The 12,872-nt window shown below is 44.7% G+C and overlaps 1 protein-coding gene across 1 annotated transcript in view; it reads right to left on the reverse strand.

The window, feature by feature from the left end:
* SLC24A3 (solute carrier family 24 member 3) overlaps positions 1–12,872 on the reverse strand; it is a 1,254,778-nt gene that overhangs the window by 739,038 nt on the left and 502,868 nt on the right. The window lies entirely within an intron of this gene.

A 12,872-nucleotide genomic window follows, 5' to 3' on the forward strand; every position in this document is an offset into this window, starting at 1 on the left:
ATAGAATTGCTTCCACTTAGGAGGGTCTTCAACCACGTTTTAGCTCACTGCAGTGGGACAGAGATTGATTTGCAAATGTATACTTCCCTCTGTGAAGGGTGCAGTGAGCTAACACGTGGTTGTAGACCCTCCTGGGTGGAAGAAATTCCACAGTACAGGGTATTTGACCCATGTTCGTTCTCAGTAGAGGGGCACCCACACTTCTTTGTAATACATATGTATCTAGTTCAGGAGCAAGACAAATATGTTTTGTTAAAGGTTGAGTTCAGGTACCAATCGAGCGGTATAGTATAGTATTTGGTAATGCACGGTTATGTTGATATAAAAGTGGGCACCTCATCTCCTATTGAGGGTATAGGGGGCCAGCGATAGGAAGAGCCGCCTACATGTCCCGTTTCTTGCAGCTGATAGCAAGCTCACATTCACAGCAGTTGTTAAAATCACCAAAGAAATACTGCCAGCTGTAAATTACCACTCCACAGAGTTTATCGGTCCATTGGGTAATACCGCTAGTGGTCCTGCAACTACACATCAATGCTGGCCGCATGACATTACTCCCAGAGAAATAAAGATAAGGGTAAATATATCTAGAGTAAAAAAAAAGTGGAGCCAGTGAATGTTATAGCTCTCTGCTTTTCCAGCAGCTACACAAATGACATGGGGATAAATGTTGCAGGTGGTAAAAATACATTCAGAGTTATTCCAGCGGTATGTCCTGTCAGCAGTAAGCATTGATAATTGTCAGTTAGCCCAGGTGAGGCTTAGACTTATCTTGGCTGACCTACAAACTGGGCAGGTGTACTAGAACACTGCAAGGCCAGCATTATTAGCAGAAGGGCACCTCACAAGACCACAATCTTACTTTACTTTATAGATAAGTCTAAAGCTATGTGATTTTGAGAGGTTTTGAATGTGGACTATCAGGATGGCCCAATAATTGGACACCCCACATTGCAAACGGATGAAAATATGGTCCTCATCTTACAGCAGGGCTGGACAATCTGCAACTCTCCAGATGGTTTGACCTCTGATGACTTGCATGGTTTTGACTTTCCTGGCTAGGGCATATGGGGGTTGTAGGCCACAGCATCTGCACAGCCACAGGTTGCCAACTGCCCCTACTTATGGTCATCAAGGGGAAGTGTTGTAAACAGCAACAGATTAAAAAAAATATGTTTATTTTATTTATTTACTGAACATTTTTATGACGCCTATACAAAAGTGTTTCCAGGCACCACAAGACAAGATGTGTGGGGGCGGGGGCATGGGAATCACAAAAATAGAACAACAAAACAGTTATATTGGCCTTGTGACAATCCTACCGTGCAAGTGCTTGACAAGGTGGTAACTGCAAGGGGAAGGGGTAGAGGGAGAAGTGCAGGAATGGTGTGCCCCCAGGGAAGAGGGGGCAGACAAGTGTAGGGTGGGCCAAGGAGACAAGTGTGGGGAGAAAAAGGGGGAAAGGGAGGATGAGTGCCGTGGACAGGGCAGACCCAGTTGGGCTAGTCCGGGAAAGGGAACCTGAGGACATGTGCTAGCGAAAGGATGCAGAGGGGACTGGTGTGGGGGGTGGTCTGGCCCCTGTATGACTCTGAAGGGAACAGCCCAATCCCAGTGGCAGAGGGAGAGTTAGCACGGGATGGGGAGAGGGAAGGAAGAGGAGAAAAAGGAAAGCCTTGAGAAGTTTCTGGAACTTAAGATGAACTGCTCAAGACTGAGAGGGAAAGGGAGGCTGTTCCAGAGGGAGGAGCCAGCCGAAGAAAGGGATCTACCTCCCACTCTCTGCTTGGAGAAACGTTTGACCTGCAGAGAGTTGGAGATTCAGGACCGAAGGACTCTGGCCGAGAGGTATTTAGGGAGGGAAAGCTGGATGTAAAGAGGCCCCAAGGCCCAGACAGCCTTGTGGATGATGCAGAGGGTCTTGAATTTGATCCTTGCAGTTCCCGGGAGCCAGTGAAGAGATTTTAGAGCTGGAGAGATGCAGTCCCTGGGCTTGAGGCCAAGGATAAGTCTTGCAATCCTTTTCTGGATTAGATGAAGGGGGCGAAGGGAGGAAAGAGGTAGATTGAGGAAGAGGCTGTTGCAGTAGTCTAGCCTAACGAGAACCAGGTCCCTGGAGATGATATACTTTTGGGGGAAGTTGAGGAAAGGTAGAATGCCCCTGAGAAGGTGGAGATAAAAGTTGGACTTCTTGGAAATGTCCATGATGTGTGGAGAGAAAGAAATGATCCCAATGTTTTTAGCCTCACAGGTAGGTGAGGGGAAGGATCCCAAAGAGTCTTGCCAGAGAGTGGAGGGGAAACAAGGAGCAGGAATCCCAATGAGAAGGATCTCTGTCTTATTGGCACTGAGGCAGAGATAATTGGTGGAACACCATGCCTGGATAGCAGTCAGGCAGTCAGGTATGAGGGAAGAGGCGGTAGAAGATGTCAGCTTGAAAGACAGCCACACCTTTTGTCCTTAATGGTTCTGGAGGAGAAGGGGAGCACCTATTTGGAGGAGACTTTTATAGAGGGGACAATGCTATAGATCTCATCTGGTGCAATGGGAGAGAAGGAGGAGAGTGTAGATATCCAAAGTTGTAGAGTAAAATTGTGCAGAGCAGAGGGAGGAGGAGAGGAGAAGACTGCGGTAGGATTGGCAAATTCCTTGAAGATTTTAAAGATTTCAGCCGTGTTATTGGTGGCTCCAGAGATGCTTGGACATGAGCCCTCTTTTTGGAGCAGATGGAGAGACGATATTGCCTTTGAAGTAGGTGGCAGGCCAGTTTGTCACAGGATGAGCTAGATGCCTGCCACTTCCACTCTTCACCTTTGTACTTGTGTTTCAACATGGCCAACTCGGAGTCATACCAAGAGTTGCATTTGGATGCAGGTTTCATGCAGATCCTCATGACAGGGGCAAGGATGTCTAGGGTGCTAGAGATAGAACGGTTGAGGCTAGCTAGAACAGAGTCAGATGGAGGGTCAAGTACATGGGGAGGTGGAGGGATGAAGGAAGAGGCAAATGCAGCGACTGACACGTTTTATCGGTCGAATGATGGAGAAGGAGACTGGCAGTGTGGACAGAGGCATTATCACGGCAGAGGGGAGGTCTGTGTGATATTTTTACCCATGCCGAAGTGCCCCACTGCATCAATTTACAAATGGGGAAAGAAACAGCCAAAAATGGATGCGCTACCCCCTGTGCGCGCAAAAATCTGCAAAACTGCATGTGGGTCACAATCACAAAAGGCTGCACACACCTGGCACACACAGTCAAAGTGGAGGTGAAAACAGAACTCACTGCAAGAGCATGCCAGTGGGTGCTGTTAAATTTAACATGAAGCAAGGCCGCACAATTGGGCTAAAAACCCAAAATACCTTTTAAAATGCAGCTTTGCAACCTTCAAAGTGCTGTTTTGGCGCTAGATCCATTCATTTTTCAGTGAATCATTGACATTAAAAGGGTACAGATCATCCAGTGTAGCCAGAGAAGCCGGGTCTCATTGACTGACAGCATCTAAGAAATGTATCTCATGAAAAAGGCAGCCCAGCAACATTTCTTTCAGTTCCACAGGAAAAATGCGGCTAAAAATGGCAAAACATGTAACAATTTCAGCTGTGCAGAGAAAACTCCAAGCAGCATTTTTTTTCACTTTGCAAACCATTTTAATTTCAGAAATTACACTGTGCAAATTGGCAGTGTGTTCTAACCTTCTGCTGCTTTAAATTACACCGACACATTTCAATGAAATGGATGGTTCCTGCTGCCTCTCAGTGTGTTTGAGGTTTTCCATCATGGCTGCCTAGTCTCCTTGTTTGCATGAGGCTGGCTGTGTATCTAATGTGCTTCCCTCCATCATCTGCAGTGATTGGCTGTTGGCTTTGTTTTCAAGCCAATCGGGGGACCGGCAGGCTTCAGCCAGCCCCTGTTTCAAAGGTCTACTTTCTAAGGTCCCTGTCAGCTTCTCTGTCTGCTTCACAGGCTGCATCATGAGATTCTGCAACAGCCAAACCCTCATTGTCACTGAGGCTGCTTCCCTGGACTATTGGACTGCCATGACTCTCTTACCATATTTTGTTTGGGTTAGTTCCCTCCTTGATTTATCTGCACTCCCTTCTCAGAGGGTACTCAACTCTTCCTGTCATGCTCTCATGTGAAGCTTATCTATACTCACCTCTACCATCTAACTACCACTCTAAATTCCTTAAATACTGGTCTCCAATTTAACTTTTAAGTCAAACTTGGGTGTATTCTTGCATTTACTTGAAAGTCAAACTTGGGTGTATTCTTGCATTTACTTGAAAGTCAAACCTGGGTGTATTTTTGCATTTACTTGAAAGTTCAAATTCCATGTATTTCTGCAGTTACTTGAAAGTCAAACTTGGGTGTATTTTTGCATTTACTTGAAAGTTCAACTTCAGTCTATTTCTGCATTTAACTTTTGGCCATTGATTGTACCTGCTAGCCCAGTGAATGTTCAATATTGCTTTACTTGCTTACTCCTCCCTCTGCCTCTTCTCATTTCCACTCATGGCGCTTTCTGTTTCTCCCATCTATTCCAACTGCTTCTCTATCAACTACCCTTCCCTTCCCATTAAGTCTGGAAAAAAGAAATTTAAAAAGGATATCTTGGCCTCCAACACTGGACTCCCCATCGCTGATACCTATACCAGCGCCTCTTCCAGACAGACCCTCACAGACATCCTCTTTGTTGTTCCTTTGCCAGATCTATGGACCCCCCATATGATCTCTGTGCTTTGTCCTGTCTCCTCCTCTCCCATTAATGGTGGCACTTCCTGGGATGTCCTCATGGCTTCTTTTGACTCCTCCAGAGTCATCCTTAATGTCTACCTAAATGGCAATGTCATGGTCCAAGGTCCTCAGGCCAATCTCCTCCTCTTCGATAGGCGTTTCCTTTTCCTCATCAACTTCCTCTCATCTTCAGCTGTCCCCTCCTCTCACTCTTCTGGCTACCTTGCCCACTTTTTCCTCCTCCTCTGCCACTCTTCAGGCTACCTCCACAACTCCACAGGGCGTACCTCTGATTTGTACCCATCCCCGGAAGGTCTTTAAGGCCGGCAACCTTCTTCATCTTGCCACTCTCAACTCTCACTCTGCTGTCAAACACGCCTCTGACATCTGCCACCTCCTTGAAGAACTGGACCTTGATGTCCTTGGTTTTACGGACACATGGTTCTCGGCTAGCTCTGTCACAAGCTTTGACACTCTACTCCCTGAGGGCTACAAGATCCTCTCTGCACCCAGATCCACTCGACCTGGAGGGGGTGTAGCCCAGATCTTTCCTGAGTGGATTCCTGCCATTATCATTCCCATTCAGATTTACTCCTATTTTGAATGCCTTGTCTGCAGGCTCTCACTCTCTCCTAGCCACTCTCTTACTGTTGCTACTCTCTACCGGCCCCCCAGGCAAATCACCTCTTTTCTCTATGAGTGAGCCGACCTCTCCTCCTCCCTCCTGGCCTCAACCACTCAACTCCTCCTCCTTGGTTACCTCAACATTCACCTCGATTTTCACTGTCCCTCATCGCTGCTCTTTCGCAACCTCTGCGATACCTTCTCTCTCTCTCTATCCTCCCCTCTGGCCCGACGCACTCTGCAGGACACACACTTGATGTCTTGATCTCCCCTGGCCTCCCCCTCTCTATTCCTCTGACCACTCCTCTCTCCTGGAGTGACCACTGCCTCCTCTCCTCCCATCTCTCACTCTCTTCTCCCCAAGCCAACCACACCCGAACACTTCCACTTACCTTCTCGGACATCCGACCTATGAAGTGTGTGTCAGCTGAGGCTTTCGCTGCCACCTTCTCTCCCCCTCCTCCTCTCCTGGCTGACTCTCAACCCGACACAACCCTGACCCTTCTCTACTCTTCCATCTCTGATACTCTTGATGCTCTTGCCCCTTTCATGAGGATCCGCTTCAAGTCCAAAGCCAAGTGCAATTCCTGGTATGACTCCGACCTAGCTACACTTAAACGTAAGTGTAGGGCAGCTGAGAGGAAATGGAGGTCTTCTTGCTCATCCTCTGACAAACTGGCCTGTCGCCTGCTCCAAAGGCAATACCGACTCTCTGTCCGCAGTAAGAAGAGAGCCCCCATTCAAGCCCATGTCTTTGCGGCATCCAACAACTCGGCCGAACTCTTTAAAATCTGCAAGGAGCTTGCCAACCCTGCAGCAGTATCCTCCCCTTCTCTTGCCTCTCAGGCTCTCTGCAATGCCCTTGCCTCGCACTTTATCTCTGAAACCCAGGACATCCTGTCCACCCTCGCCACTCTTCCCCCCCTCCTATTCCCTCTAAGTCTGTGCTTGGAGACCCCCCTTTAAACACCCCCCCACCATCCTTCTCTTCCTTTCCAATTTTCTCCCCTGACGAGGTCGCTAGACAAGTCCAATCTATGAAAGCATCGTCAAAACAGGTTCATCCCTGTTCCTCCAAAACCATCAAGGACCACATTAACACCCTCGCTCCTGCCCTTGCTGATTTTTGCAACCACTCGTTTGCCCCAGGATCCTTCCCCTCCCCTCTGAAGCACTCCCTTGTGCATCCTCTTCTCAAGAAACCCACAGCTGATCCTTCCTGTTCGGCAAACTATCGCCCAATTTCCATTACCCCCTTTCTGGGCAAACTCCTGGAAAAGCTGGCCATCTCTCAGTTTAAACTTCATTCAGATTCTGTTGGTTGTCTCCATGACCACCAGTCTGGCTTCAGAGCGGCCAGAAGCACAGAAACTGCTCTCCTCAATATCCGTGAAGTTCTGCTCTCCAACCTTGATTCTAACATTCCCTCTGTCCTCATCCTTCTTGATCTCTCTTCTACCTTCGACACGGTCAACCACACCATCCTGCTCAACCGTCTCTGTGATAATCTGGGTATCACTGATCAGGCTCTGGCCTGGCTGACCTCTTTCCTCTCTGATCGACCCTCCCAGGTCCAACTGGGGTCTTTCCTATCATCTATCCTCATCTCCACCTGTGGGGTTCCCCAGGGGTCTAACCTCTCACCCTGGCTTTTCAACCATTACCTGGCAACTCTCGCTCACTGCATTGCCATTTTCTGCTCAGATTTCCAGTGCTACTCTGATGACACTCAACTCATTTTCCGGCTGCCCTCGGCCACCTCGTCTCCCTCTCTCATCTCTGACTGCCTAACTGCCATTCAAAATTGGTGTGCCGCCAATGATCTTTGTCTGAATGCCAGCAAGACGGAGATCCTCCTCATCGGCACACCATCTCCATCCATTTCCCTCACTCTCTGGCCGGACTCCCTTGGCCCTCCTCCTACCCCTACCTGTGAGGCTAAGAACCTTGGGGTCATCTTTGACTCCACACTTTCCTTCTCGGCCCATATCTCTGATGTCTCTAAAAAGTCAAACTTCCGACTGCACCTCCTCAGAGGTATTCTGCCTTTCCTCTCCTTCTCCCAGAAGCTCACGGTATCCCAAGCTCTGGTTCTCTCTAGCTTGGACTATTGTAACAGCCTCTTTGTAAATCTACCTGCCTCTACTCTCTGCCCTCTACAACGTATCCAGAACAGGACTGCAAGACTTGTTCATGGCCTCAAGGCCTGGGATCGTATTCCAGCTTTGAAATCTCTCCATTGGCTCCCAGTGGATGCAAGGATTAAATTCAAAACCCTCTGCATTGTCCACAAGGCTTTCTGGGGCCTGGGTCCAAAATACCTCCAGCAAAGCCTCCACAAATACCTCCCCTCTCGAGCTCTTCGCTCCTCTACCTCCAACTCTCTCAGGGTCAGTCGTTTTTCAAAGAAACGAGCTGGGGGTAGATCTCTATCTTCGGCTTGTGCCTTCCTCAGGAACAGCCTCCCTGCCACTCTAAAACTTGAGGAGAACCATCTCTGGTTCCGGAACCACCTCAAAACCTTCCTCTTTGCTTCTGCCTTCGCTCCCCTTCTCCCCTGCTGATCTGCTCTCTTGGCACTGTGCACCTGGCCACCCTCTGTCCCCTGGGCCCATGTACCTGCTCACCCTGCCACCTTCCTGCGCTGCCTCCTGGCCACCCCTTGAACTGGGGACTGTATCTGTACCCATACAGCCCCCCCCCCATTTTTCCTCTTTTTCTGCACTTATTCAGACTTACCCAGTCTGCTGCCTTAAACACAGTGCTTGCCACTTGCTGGCTGCACTACCACAGTTTGCCTTAATTTTCTATTTATTGTATTTATCTGCGCTCCTCGGCTTCTGCACTTTCCACTCTCCCCCTTCCATGCACTTTTTCCCTTTTCTCTTTCCCATGCACTTGCACGTTCTCAATGTCACTGGGCCTAGTAAGTTCATTTTTATGTTGTGCTGTGTTCTTCCTTGTTCCCCTCCCTTGCCTAGTCGTGCTCTGAAACACTTGTGTACGAGCGCGATACAAATAAAATATCATATATCATATATCATATATCATATATACTTACTTCCAGACTGCAGACAAATCCCAGCACTTAAGAGAAGAACTGGTGCTGAATAAAATGTGTGTGCTGCAGAGGAAACTCTGATGTTAAGGATTCCGTTTAATGTGCTTTTTCCATGAAGAAGTACAAAATCGACTTTTTAAAAGCATGTTTTTGTGAAAGGCCTAATTCTTTAAATGTCAAAATCCCCTATAAACTGTGTTCATTTATATGTTTTAAATGAAAGAATTAGGTGAATCTTAAAGTCAAATCACAGTTTGGAGTTAAATATTTAATTCTGAGTTGACAGTGCCCAGCCTGGGAAAGATTGACACTTCAGGATGACACTCTACTGCTAGCAGAAAGGCTTAATTGATGCTGGAGGTTCGCGCATATTTAGAATAAAGAACTCATTAGACATTCCTCTGGGGCCCAGCCAAGGACAATGGCAGGCTGAACACTGATCCCTTCAGGGGAGGGGCAGGAAACCTCTCTCTGGAACCCCACCCTGATCAAAGGAATTTGACAGCTGTTGCCAGTTGAAAAAAAACTGCTAAAAGACATTTGTGGTTTAAATGCCTATTTATGATTAAGTTTTGAAAACCTTTAACTTTGCCACATGAAGGAGGACAAATCTAAAAATTGGTAGTTGTAAATCTAATTTTAAGTTCTTTCTGTGAAGCCGTGATTGAACCCGGTACGACATAGGGAACAAAAGTACACAAAAAGAATAATTGTGACAAAACTATTGATGCTGCAAATATAATATTGTATACCCATGTTCTAGGGGTAATTGCACAGATATGTACTGAATTAGGAATTCTTAGGCCAAACCGTTATGATTAAAATTGACAAAATACTACAGAATGACAGAGACAGCTCTCACTGTGATGGGAGTTAGATGTAAGGATACCCCACAAAATATTTAATGTATGTGTCCGATTTTATTAGAGGGCAGAATTATAAAAATGTACATTTGTGGGAAAGATAAATTGTGGTTCAAATCAATGTGGGAGTTCCCAAATCACATCATAAAATATGACAGCTCTTTCTGGCTTCCAACCAGAAAAAGACAAGTGCCTTTGACCTATCACAGCCGTGTGGGTGTGGTATGAAATTCTGCCCCTACCATAAACTGAGTGATGTCACTTGGCATGATAAATATGGGAACTTCACCACACACAGACACTGATTCCGGACTACATCCTAATTTCCGCGTGACGCTCTGGTCCTGACTTCTTCATCCTGTTGCAGAACTCTTCATCTTGTCCCTGTTCCAGATTTCTTTACCAAGCCAAGGCCCAGCATTTGCTGAATCCTTTTCAGCTAGGCCTAAATACTGAAACCATCCAAAAAAAATGTCAGGGAAATAATTCTGAACCAGTCTGGCTTGCTATCACTCATGTTTGCCTGCAGAAACTCGCCATCCTGCTAATATACAGTGTCCTGTTGGGTGTTTTGTGTAGATTTGGGGCCTGGTGGTATGTTCTTACTGCCGAAAAAATTATTTAGCAACAATCACTCCTTGTATTCAGATTGGGTTATGTATAATAATAATACAGTGGATATGCATTATTTCAGTACACAGACATATTTAGATGGTAAACATTTGTTGGTATGCATGGTTGGTGGTATTTTTGGTGAGCATAATTCCTTTGTTTTATTTGTGGCCCCAATATCAAGAACCCCTTGGTTTTGTTTAGATTGTTTGTGTGATCACTAGAGAGACCTCAGGCCTACATTTCAGAAATACCACATTTTCATTTTTAGTGTGCCACCATGGGCAATTCTCACTGAATTATTTACAACAGCGAGCTAACATGTGGTACAACACTCACTATTTTATATACAACAGTGAACTATGTCCCGGGTCTATATTTCTGCTGACTCATTTACCTTCAGCAGGCTATTTCACACACACAGTTATTTATAATTGCTCATACTGAATGAAATCGTGCACACAGCTGCAGCCAAGTCTTATTTTTAGCTACCTTAAAAATGACAATTGCACTGTCTAAACATCTCCCCACATCATCAGCACTGTAATGGTAAATGCACAAAGGAAAGAGAAAATAAAACACACTACCTGTCAGCTTTCAGATATTTTTGTGTATTATAAAAGTTGCATTTAAACACGATCTTACTCTTTTTACAGAAATAAATGAAATAGCACAGTCAACATTATCTGTAACAAAATGAGAAGAGGGCGACGAGAACAGTCGCAACATTAAACCTGATGATAAAACACTGGATTTTTTTCTTCTACACTGACTGAATAGTTTCGCACTCATGCACACTGCCCCCGTATTTTTCAATGTATAATTACCTAATCTGTTCAGCATGTGAAATTCTTCTGCTGGTCGCCTTCTGGATGTGGCAATTCCCTCTTCAAGCACCCCCAGTGAGAACAGGCATCTGCCGTTACTCAAACCGGGGATTATTGTCTGGGATTCCCAGTCTCTGCATCAGTGCAGCTGGGATCTGTTTTTTCAATCAGGAACCCCACATTTTCCACCAGTCAGGTCCTTCTCTGAGCTGTGTAAAAATGTATTCTGCCTCTCTCTTTCCCCCAGATTCTACAGGAAAACGTGGTTACAGCCTCTAATATGATGCTTGTCCAATAAGAATCCCCTATGTCCTATCCTCCTCCTGCACACAATAGAAATCTTTTACAGTAAGCAACTGTAACAAAACTGATTTCCTGCTTATTCGAATCTTTGCTTCCTTCAAATACTGTGGACAAAGCAGCACAGAGAAAAAAAAATCTGGATGCGCGTTTAAAATGACTTTCAGAGTCTGCCTCATTTTACAGTGGAGAACACATTATATTATTAAGAAGTTAAGATCAGGTTAGTTTTGTTAATGAGGTTAGTTTATTAATTCTCAAATGTGTCTCTTGCAATAGAGGAATTTCAGGTGATAAAATGGTGTGCATTTTGAATGTGAAAAAATGTGTGCTTTTAAAATGAGAAAATGGTTTGTTTTTTACCTGTGTAGCCTGTCTTCATTGTAAAAGCAAAAGCAAAATATGGGGGTGGGAGTGCAGTGCTGTGTAATTAGAAGTTCAACAGGAAGTAAATTTGTTAGAAATCCAGATTAGGATTGAGTAAAGGTATTTTAATGTTGTTTCAGTTGCAGACGGGCTATTGTCACAAGACCACTTGGGACACAACATAAGACTAAAACAAGAACTGCCTATTACTAAGCAGTAAGCCCAAATGCACTCCTCTAGAACCTAAGTTCTATAACTCAATTACCATGTTAGTGATATAGGTTTAATGAATCATATCAAACTCAATATTGATGCATATTACCACATAAACATCAATCAATTAAATAGTACTTCTTCCATCCATGTAAAGGATTATTATCCATAAAGCTTTTGAACAGGTGGACCAGAAATATCGAAAAAAGCATTAGTAACAATTTTAAGTGATAAGGTTTGTTTTAATTAACCCATCATCTCTTTTACTTTTCAAAATAAAATGTTCAAACAAGGATGTATCAACAAACAAAATGTTATACACATTTGTGCCACATAGCATGAACCTTCATTTGGTCATGAACTCATTACTGTGCGTCGTAGCCAAACAAACAAATTCCAGTGTAACAGTTAAACACAACTTTTCATCTGTGTGACAATCCCCATCAGGGAACGGTGAGATGTGACACAAGGCCACCACAAGGGGCTCTTGTACATAAAGACAGCTCCCTCCAGGGTAGCCCTTTTGTGGATGTTGCAAAAATAACCAACGCGTTTCGGATCCTATAGATCCATCTTCGGGGTGGGGCTTCACTGTTCTTGCGTTCATATAGGGCAAAAGTAGTTTATAATAGTAGTCACACAGATGAAAAGTTGTGGTTAACTGTTCCACGGGAATTTGTTTGTTTGGCTACGACACACAGTAATGATTTCATGACTAAATGAAGGTTCATGCTATGTGGCACAAATGTGTATAACTTTTTGTTTGTTGATACATCCTTGTTTGAACATTTTATTTTGAAAAGTAAAAGAGATGATGGGTTAATTAAAACAAACCTTATCACTTAAAATTGTTACTAATGCTTTTTTCAATATTTCTGGTCCACCTGTTCAAAAGCTTTATGGATAATAATCCTTTACATGGATGGAAGAAGTACTATTTAATTGATTGATGTTTATGTGGTAATATACATCAATATTGAGATTGATATGATTCATTAAACCTATATCACTAACATGGTAAATGAGTTATAGAACTTAGGTTCTAGAGGAGTGCATTTGGGCTTACTGCTTAGTAATAGGCAGTTCTGGTTTTAGCCTGTCTTCATTTACATGTCCATAGGTTGTACTGGCAACACATATCTTGAAACAATTGCATCATAGCAATGCACCAAACCCATGCAATGGCGCTGCACTTCAAAAACATGCTATACATTGATCCTGTGCAGTGGTGCTGTGCTCTGTGTTCCCAAAACACGCTAATAATCTTAC

Source organism: Ambystoma mexicanum, chromosome 4q (assembly GCF_040938575.1).
Source record: "Ambystoma mexicanum isolate Mex_15411 chromosome 4q, UKY_AmexF1_1, whole genome shotgun sequence".
In the NCBI taxonomy this organism is placed as follows: Eukaryota; Metazoa; Chordata; class Amphibia; order Caudata; family Ambystomatidae; genus Ambystoma; species Ambystoma mexicanum.